Raw genomic sequence first — 9,754 nt, forward strand, 5'->3', positions numbered from 1 at the left:
AACTTATGATTTTCAATTTGTGTTCACATGTCATGCCACCATAAGTCACTTCAGATACCAAAAACTGGCTTTGATATCTGGATATTATTATGCCCACTTCCATCTCTCTCTCTAAAGGCTACAATATTAATTTATTGACACTGACGAGAACTGCAAACAACAAAGCAATAGATAGCTACAACTTCAAACATCAAATCACAAGTCTTTGCTTTAATGGAGAATTTTCAAACTTGGACCTAAAGATGGATGTCAATTTGCATGTGGCTTTTTTCTTGGAATAGAATATTTATTTCATATCTTGAAGAGGTGTAAAAATAACAATAATTCGCACATCTACAATAGGAATTCAACAAGGATTTTAATTTGAAAACTAATTTAAAAACATAGTTTTTAGATTTGACATTAATTAATAAATTATTATATACATAAAAAAATTTAAATTTCTAACATTTATTTAAACAGACTAATAAGACCAACTCAATTTTGATTAACTAATTTGAAAATATTTGATTCAATTATCTGGAAGAGTGGGCCTTCTTCTTTTTTTTTACCGAGATTTTTTTTCTTTCGTTCGATGGACTGAAATATTCTAAAATAACATTAACGGGCTCACGGAAAAGACCAGTCGAAATCATCATGGAAGTTTCAAAGCCTATTCATTAGCAGCTGCTTAGACCAAATAACAACGCCAATGAGCCTTGGCTCTAATGGCATATCTCCCCTTCTCCACTTCAAAGGTTTAGAGTTCAAACCTTAAAAAATGTAATTGAAGAAAAATGTGATAAAATGTGTAAAAAATATGTAGGTATATTGTGTATTTAGGATTGGGGTTATCCAATCCACCGACAAAAAAAAAGAGGTTTTAAAAATCTTAAAAGGTGTAGCGAGGCTTTGTACCAATGGTCTTTTTGTTGGCCTCATATAGCCACATTCCAAGTTCGATTCTTAGCCGTAGCTGGATATAATAGAACCTGAATTGTGTGTGTGAGTATAGTGTGCTTGAGTAGATAATGTCTTAGGTTTGGGACTATCCAATCTATCGACAACAAAAAAAACTCAAAAAATGGGTGTGTGAGTAGTATAATGATCCAAAAAAAGAATCTATTTATTACATGTAATTACTAATATATTTACACAAATATTAGATAGTTCAAATTTTATCTTGTACATGTTTAAATAAATTTGATTATATATTTTGTTATAAAAATTTTGACTAAGTATTTAAAAATATTTTTGAAAAACAACTTATATATTTATCATTTTAATTTTTTAATATTAGAGTTCATGCGTAATATACCAAAATAGCACAAAATAGCATTTTGTAGTTGGTGATAGCACCCACAACTTTTACATGAAGTTTATAACTATAAATATGTTAAATGTACCCTTAAATTTAGGAGTATTAAAAACTGGGAAAAGAATATATATTTAATTAATAAAAAATATTTATTTTATTATATTTTTTTACTAGAGTTCCAAAATTTAAATTTTTTTTATATTAACTTCAACTAGCTTTCTATTTATGATAGATAGATAGATAGATAGATAGATAGATAGATGATAGATAAACAATAATCATTCAAAATTATAAAATCATGCACTATGTGATTATTATAATTCCAAGAAAGTAGTTATATAGTTTAAATTGTTATTTATTTCATTATGTGCATGATTATTTTCTTGTGCTTCATATTCAATTCACTACTTTTGTACTATAGTCATATAGTTCATACACAGAGCTCAAAATTATGAATAAAAAGAATTTCTTAATGTGAATGTAGAAGAGTCTTCACAAACTATGCAGGATTTAGAGAGTTTAGTAACGTTGTGTGCTCTCTCTAGAAAAAATGGTTAACTCAATAATAAAATCTCCTAATTTATAATATATTGTTATTACTTATTACATTTAGCGGCAAGATTGTACAGAAGAAAAAAAAATATTAAAGTAGATATCACCAAATAATACTACTGCTGTTTTAAGATGTGTTTGATCTCACATGAAATAGTTTGCTTGACAAAAACTAGATGACTTGTGAAATGTTTTTACAGAAATTATTATTGGCTGGCTTTCTAGTTTCCTACTCATCAAAATAGAATTAATATGTATATTTCACTCTTAATTTTAATGTCTAGAACAGTTATTATTAATTTTATTGTATCTCCCTGACAAAAAAAAATACATACTTTTTCTTATAGATACTGATAAACAACTTGGATAACTTCATCATTGCTCAAATATTCCCATCTCATAAATTAGCATATGTAAATATTATAAACTTATCTTAGTCTAACCATGCAATTGACTTAATTTGTGGATCATAGGTCCAATAAGTCCTCTATGTTCTGAGCCAATAGGCAATTTTAATGCCCATTGACGTAAAATAACCCAATACAACATAAGTTATAAATTCTGCCTCTTTATATTGTAAACTGAGATGAACTAACAATAAATGGACCACCATTACCAACGACACACAATAGATACTGGCTACGCTTTTGCAAGGATTACGTATTTGACCGTGGCCGTTGTTTTGTCGTCACGTTTTTATTGAGCTATGGCCACATGGTATGTATAACCCTATAGTCACCTTTACTAAACGTGTCTTCCGGTGGAACTTTCTTACTCGTGTTAATTGGTTTGGTTTTGGTAACAATTGGAAAGTGTGCCAATAGTTTAAGATATAATCACGTTTTTGAAGTGTTGGGTGTGACTATAAGTTAACTCAAAAAATTTATGGCTACACTTTTTTAAGAATCTTTTTAATAAAATTTTATAAAATTAATATATAATTTTAAATCATAGTTTAAAAAATTAATTTAAACAATGATAGAAAAAATTAGGTTTAATTACTCGGTTGATCCTTATAGTTTTACGAAATTTTTAATTAGGTCTCTGTGCTTTTTTTCCTTTTAATTGAGTCTTTGCACTAAATTTTTTTAATTGGGTCCCTAATCTTTTATTTGGATTCCTGCACCATTTTTTTAGTTGAATCCCTATAAAATTAAGCCAATTACTGTCAAGAAGGACCTAATTGAAAATAAAATTAGTGCAGGAACCAATTAAAAAGAAAAAAAATATAAGGACCTAATTAAAAATTTTGCAAAACTATAAGGACCAACAGAATAATTAATATATAATCTTAAATCAACCCATCCTATATGAACTTTCATCACATTGTCATCAAAAAGTAAATTTTAATCACATGATAGCATTCTAACAAAATACCAAAAATCAAAGTTATAATAATAACTATTCATAAACTTCTAATACATAAATTAATTCCAACAACTATTACATACATGTCTACTTCCTTTACATATTTCATACAAAATATCAAAATTTATATTAGTAAGATTATTTATTGTGAGCTCTATTATTTTTTTCACTGCATAATTTTAAATGTTATTGTGTTAGTACATTTTATATATTTTATTATTATTTTCAATGCAACCAAAATAACATTGTTAGAAAGTGTTATTCTTTGCGTGCATTGACATGAACTAGATTAAGATTCTTTGATTTAGAAAGTGATATAGAAAGTGCTGATGGAGAAGCTGGTTAAGAATTAGAATTCTTTGATTTAATTGTGATACAATGACTTGACTTCCTTTACTAGTAGGTGTTTTTCCATTTTTTCCAGCATGTTGTTCTTTCTTAATCCAAACAAAACTTCTAAATCATTTATTTAACTTCATTTTAATTTTTAATCATTTTATTTATAATATGCATTCTTGGACATTGGTTGTGTAATGTTGATTATTCTTTGTCATTTGTCAGATAAAAAAAGTTGACTAAACCTAGAACTTTTATTGTTGTATGTATTTTTCAAATATAACTTCTCCATCAACAAATTGAAAGAGCAACCATCAGGCCATAATTTTAACCTTTTAAGAAAATATATATATAGAGTAAGATATCATTTTTGTCCTCAACGTTTGGAGTAAGTCCTAAAGTTATCCTTAACATTTAAATCGTTTTATTTAAGTCCCTAACATTTCAAAATTGACTCAATGTTATCCTGCCGTTAGGGATCTGTTAACAGAGTTGACGGCAGGATAAAATTGAGACGATTTTGAAACGTTAGAGACTTAAATAGAACGAAAACGTTGGGGACAAAAACGATACATAGAAATAAATTTTAATTTTATCTTTTAATAATATCAATTTTTTACAGTACATAGTCATTCAATTATTTTTTAATCACATTTAAGTAAATTACACTTAATCACATTACTTTCATTATAAATAAATTTATTTTTTTTTATAATTTTACTATTAAAGATTTTTACGCATCATAAAATATTTGTAGAATGACTAAATCAAATTATTTTATTGTAAATGTATCAGTTTTTTTGCAAGTTTATGTACTAGTCATTTTACAAATACTTCGCGGGTCTTCGGAAGAGCAGCTCAGTGCTGCCACTACTACTGCCCACGCAGGCCAACCTCGCCACTCCATTGAATTTGCATCGCCTTCTCCGCTGGACGACCACCTAGACAGCACCTCCCCGTGCTTTGCTTCCACGCACACCGCATCGAACTTCTACCTGTACCGTCATAAAGCTGCTCCTGATTGAACTCGTTGGTTAATACTTATTTATATGTGTTGCTTAATTTTAGTATAAGTATAGGTTTATGTGAATATTAGTTGATGAAATCAGATTTTCTAATTAGAAGGTTTGTAGGGTTTTAGGTTATAATTGATTTTTATGTTATGTTCTATGATTCATATTACAGGTATAGTTGTCCGTAATTGAATTTAATTGATTTCATTCAAGTTAGATATGTTTATTATCAATGTTCCATGAGTTTTTGTTTGATTAATGGATGTTGCTATTGAAAGATTTTATGTTTTCTTATTGTTGTACCTTGGATTTAGTTGAATTAGGGGGTTCAAATTGATTTTAGTATAAGTATAGGTTCAAATGGATGTTAGTTGATGAAATCAAATTTTCTAATTATAAGGTTTTAGGTTAAAGATGATTTTTCTGTTCCATGGTTCAGATTATATGTATAGTTTTTAGTAACTGAACTTAATTGATTTCATTCAAGTTAGGTATATTTATTATCAATGTTCCATAATTTTTGTTTGCTTAATGGATGTTGCTATTGAAAGACTTTATGACTTCTTGTTATACCTTGGATTTAGTTTGATGTTTCCTTAGTGGTTTGCGAGTTTTTGAAAAAAGATAGTTAAAACTTAGATTATTTTTTGTTGAATAGATATTAATTTATAATTTAGTGATTTATAGGTTCAATGGTTTGAATTATGTAAAATTGTTTGATGTTACTTTGGATATTGATTTCCTGTTCTTCGTGGTGAGTTTTTTTTTTAATTTAAAGTCAATTAGAGGTATCTTTCATAGATGTGTTTTTTTACTAAATACTTCTTTAGATGTGTCTTCTGTTAAACTTGCTTGGATGTTTCTATAATGGATGTGTCTTTTATAAAAAAAATTGCTAGGATGTGTCTTTAATGAATGTGTCCTTTGTTTCAAACTTCTTTTGATGTGTCTTTAATGGATGTGTCTTCTATTAAAACTTGCTCGGATATGTCTATAATAGACGTGTCTTTTGTTAAAACTTGATTGGATGTGTCTATAAGGATGAGCATTCTATTTAAAATTTGATTAAATGTGTCCTTAATAGATGTGCCTTTTGACGGAAATGGATTTTTCAATTTTTTTAATGATTGAGGGAGTAAAGTGTGATTTCTCACTATTAATTTTATAAATGGGACCAAGAATAAATATGAGAGAGAGCAATGAAGAGTTAGAGATCATACTTTAGACTCTCAATTTTTTTTAACAATTGAGAGGATCCATTTCCCCTTTTGACTAAATGGTTTTTCCAAATAGGGGTGCGTCGACACCAGCATGAACAAGGAGAAAGTCGTGAAAGGCTGCGCATGTAAGGTCACAACGAGACCAGGCCATCTTCCAAAAAAGAAGGCAAAAATGAATTGAACAACTATATTTTTGCATTATTATTTTTTTGACTCAATCATTCTATTTTCTTCATAAATAGAATGTGAAAGCTAACCATGAAATTTGGAAAAATGTAAAATCTTTCAACTGTAAAACTATCCTTTATATATTCCGTTTTTCATACGTTATATCTAGTTCTCAAAAAACTAAAACTCGTCATAATTTATGGAGAAAAAATAAAACTTTACACTTGCTTCAATGACAATGCGTAACACAAACAAGAATGAAAAATAAATTGTTATCACAGTGAAACATTTTTCTCAAACCAATTTGATCATTATTTCTGACAAGATATGAGCTCATCAATGTGGTGGTCGGCGGCAATTCAAATCGCGATGAGAAGGGCTCTGTGGTGGTGGACAATGTTGCGAATTGTGAGGGAGGCGCTGCAGTGGTTGGACGCAGTGCAAAACGTGAGGGGCCACAATAGTGGATAGGATTGATATAGGATTAATTGGTCTATTTTTTTTAATCCTTATAATTCAAATTGTTAATTAATGCTGATTATTCATATTTCTTTTTTTAATAAAAAATATTAATTATTAGTTGGAGTTGTCTAAAGTTAGTTGGTTAGAAGTTATTTTTCTATACTTTTTTTTTCATGATTACAAGTTAGTTTTAAACTTTTTACTACCAGTTTTTGTCAAAATCATAATCTTGTATGATTAGTTTTGTTACTTTTTACTAATAAATGACAATGATAAATAATTAGAGTAAATTATCATTTTTATCCATAAATATTCATAATATTGATAAATCTACCCATAAAAAAATAAAATTGACGTTTTACGTATGAAATTTGGGTTCCGAAACAGAACTATACAAACACTATGAAAATAACCAAATTTTTAAATTATCCCACATAATCTATTTTAAATTTCAATCATAAATTTTCAATTTTCAACTCTTTATCACCAGCCCATTCCACCAACAGCCACCACCTCCTCATCCATTTCCTCTATCCATTCAGTATCTTCACAGCTGTTGACTTGTGCTACAGAAGGTCCTCGCACAGCCACGCGCCAGCCTTACCCTACACCACTTTTTCGGCAGCTCATTAGCTCCTTCACTTCTTCTTACACCTCCTCTACACTTGATATCTTTTTCGTATATTCCGTCCTCTTTGCACTTCTTTTGAATTTGAATGCTTTGATATTTGGAAACAATAATTTATTTTCTTCTTCTTGTTTGATGACGATGGAAGTGCCAAGAAAAGTGGAAAGGCAAGAAAATTGACAAAGACAATAGGAAAATAACGACACCAAAAGAGAGAGATGGCAGGAGGAATGGTGGAGATGAGAGAAGAAGAAGAAGAGTGAGACAGAATAGAAGAGGGGGTGAGTAAAAGTGTGCATGGAGAAAGTGGAAGAGAACTTAAGATTATTGTTAGGATTATGGAAACAACAACCAAGAATTAGGGATTTGTTAAGATAAGTATGATGATGTGGATGCCTATTTACTGGGCGGTTCACTCTTTCCACATATGAGAATTCACTTTCTCAACACAGAATGAAATTAATAGGCACTACTCTTGTACGCCTATAAATAGGCATGAACTAGTACAAAAGGAACACACACAATCAATAACAATTCTCCCTCTCTTTTATACTGCCACGCATTCTTCTCTCTCTTATATACTTTATTACATATATTAGTAATATATATGAATCATTTCTATTATATTGAGATAGTAATTGTGGTGAATAGTAATACTAGAGTTTCCTATTTATATTTTTTTATTTTATATTTATTATATCTTCCTTAATTATTTTTTTACAACACGTTATTGAGACTCTGATCAAATTTTAGGAAGACTTAGGTAATAAATTTTTATTACGTTGAAACTCTCTCATCTTGAATTTAATGATCTTGATATATCTGGAAACAACTATTTATCATGGATACTAGATGCCAAAATCCATCTTGATTCAATGGATCTTCGAGATACCATTAAGGCTGAAAATAATGTATCCCAGAAGGATAAATCCAAAGCCATGATTTTTCTTCGTCGTCATCTTGAAAAAGGATTGAAAAATGAATATCTCATATTAAAAGATCCTGCAGATGTGTGGAAAGATCTCGAAAAAAGGTATAATCATCAAAAGATGGTGATACTTTCTCAAGTCTGATATGAATAGACGCACTTGCGTCTACAGGATTTTAAATCTATAAATGAATATAATTCAGTAATATTTCGAATCACCTCACGAATGAAATTATGTGGGAGAAAATATAACTGATAATGATATGTTAGAGAAAACTTTCTTAACCTTCCATGCCTCGACTGTACTCCTGCAGCAGCAGTATCGAGAAAAAGGATTTAAAAAATATTCTGAGTTAATTTCTTGCCTTCTTGTTGGCTGGTGAACGCAACAATGAGTTGCTTTTAAAAATTCATGAAGCGCGCTCAGCTGGCGCCACTCCATTTCCTGAAGTTAATGCAGCAAATCATTACCCCAAAAGAGGTAGATAGCAAGGTTTTAGTAACAAGAAAAATTATGAAAGGAAAAGAAATTATGTTCACAAGAGAGGATCTCACCAGAAGTGGGATAAAGAAAGAAACAATGGGCAAAATAAATCAACAGAGGATAAATGTTACCATTGTGGTGGAAAGGGCCATTAGTCGTGTACCTGTCGTACCCCAAGGCACCTAGTCGATATTTATCAAGCATCTTTGAAAAAGGATGACAAAGGAAAGGAAACAAATTGTTTTGAATGATGCTGAAAATTCCACCACTCATTACGATGTGTCAGATTTCTTTGAGGATCCTGAAGGAAATATTGGTCATTTGATCAATGATGGAATAGTTTAATATGTGGGATTGTTAGTTAAATATTCATGTAAATAAATAATGTAAGAAACTTATTGTTAAGTTTTATTTTCTATGTATTTAAGTTTCAAATATGATGTATATAAATAATGAAATATTAATTTTATGTTTAAAAATTTTAGAAATCATTAAATGTGTCAGGTTTTAAAAATATAATAATAATAGTGATAATAATAAAATTTTAGTATATGACATTATGTACAGTGTTTCTTAGAAAAATAATTCCAATCAAAGAATTCAATTTAACTGTGCATGTACTACTACTCATTTTATTATTATTATTTGTCTTTGAAGAAAATGACAAGGATATATAATGAAGATGTATGCCTTGCGGATAGTGCAAGTTCGCACACCATTCTTAAAAGTGATATATATTTTACCCATCTTGTGCCAAAAGAGGAATATGTTTACTATTATTGACTCAGGTAATGTGATAGAAGGCTCCGGAAGAGCTATAATTTTATTTTCTGGAGGAACAAAATTTATAGTAAATAATGCACTATTATCTACCAAGTCTCTGAGGAACTTGTTGAGTTTCAAAGATATTCGCCGAAATGGATATCATGTTGAGACAATGAATGAGGGAAATCATGAGTATTTATGTATCACAACTCATGATTCAAATAAGAAAGTTATATTAGAAAAATTACCCTCACTTTCATCTGGGTTGTATTATACCAAGATTAGTGCAATTGAATCACATGCCATTGTAAACCAGAAGTTTACTAGCTCAAATGAGTTCATAACTTGGCACGACCGATTGGGTCATCCGGAAACAACCATGATGAGGAGAATTATTGAAAACTCTCTTGGACATTCACTAAAGAACCAGAAGATTTTTAAATCTAGTGAATTTTGTTGTGCTGCATGTTCTCAGGAAAAGTTAATTTTAAGGCCATCACCAGTAAAGGTTGGATTTGAGTCTCTTGAATTCC

This window comes from Arachis stenosperma, chromosome 6 (genome assembly GCF_014773155.1).
Source record: "Arachis stenosperma cultivar V10309 chromosome 6, arast.V10309.gnm1.PFL2, whole genome shotgun sequence".
In the NCBI taxonomy this organism is placed as follows: Eukaryota; Viridiplantae; Streptophyta; class Magnoliopsida; order Fabales; family Fabaceae; genus Arachis; species Arachis stenosperma.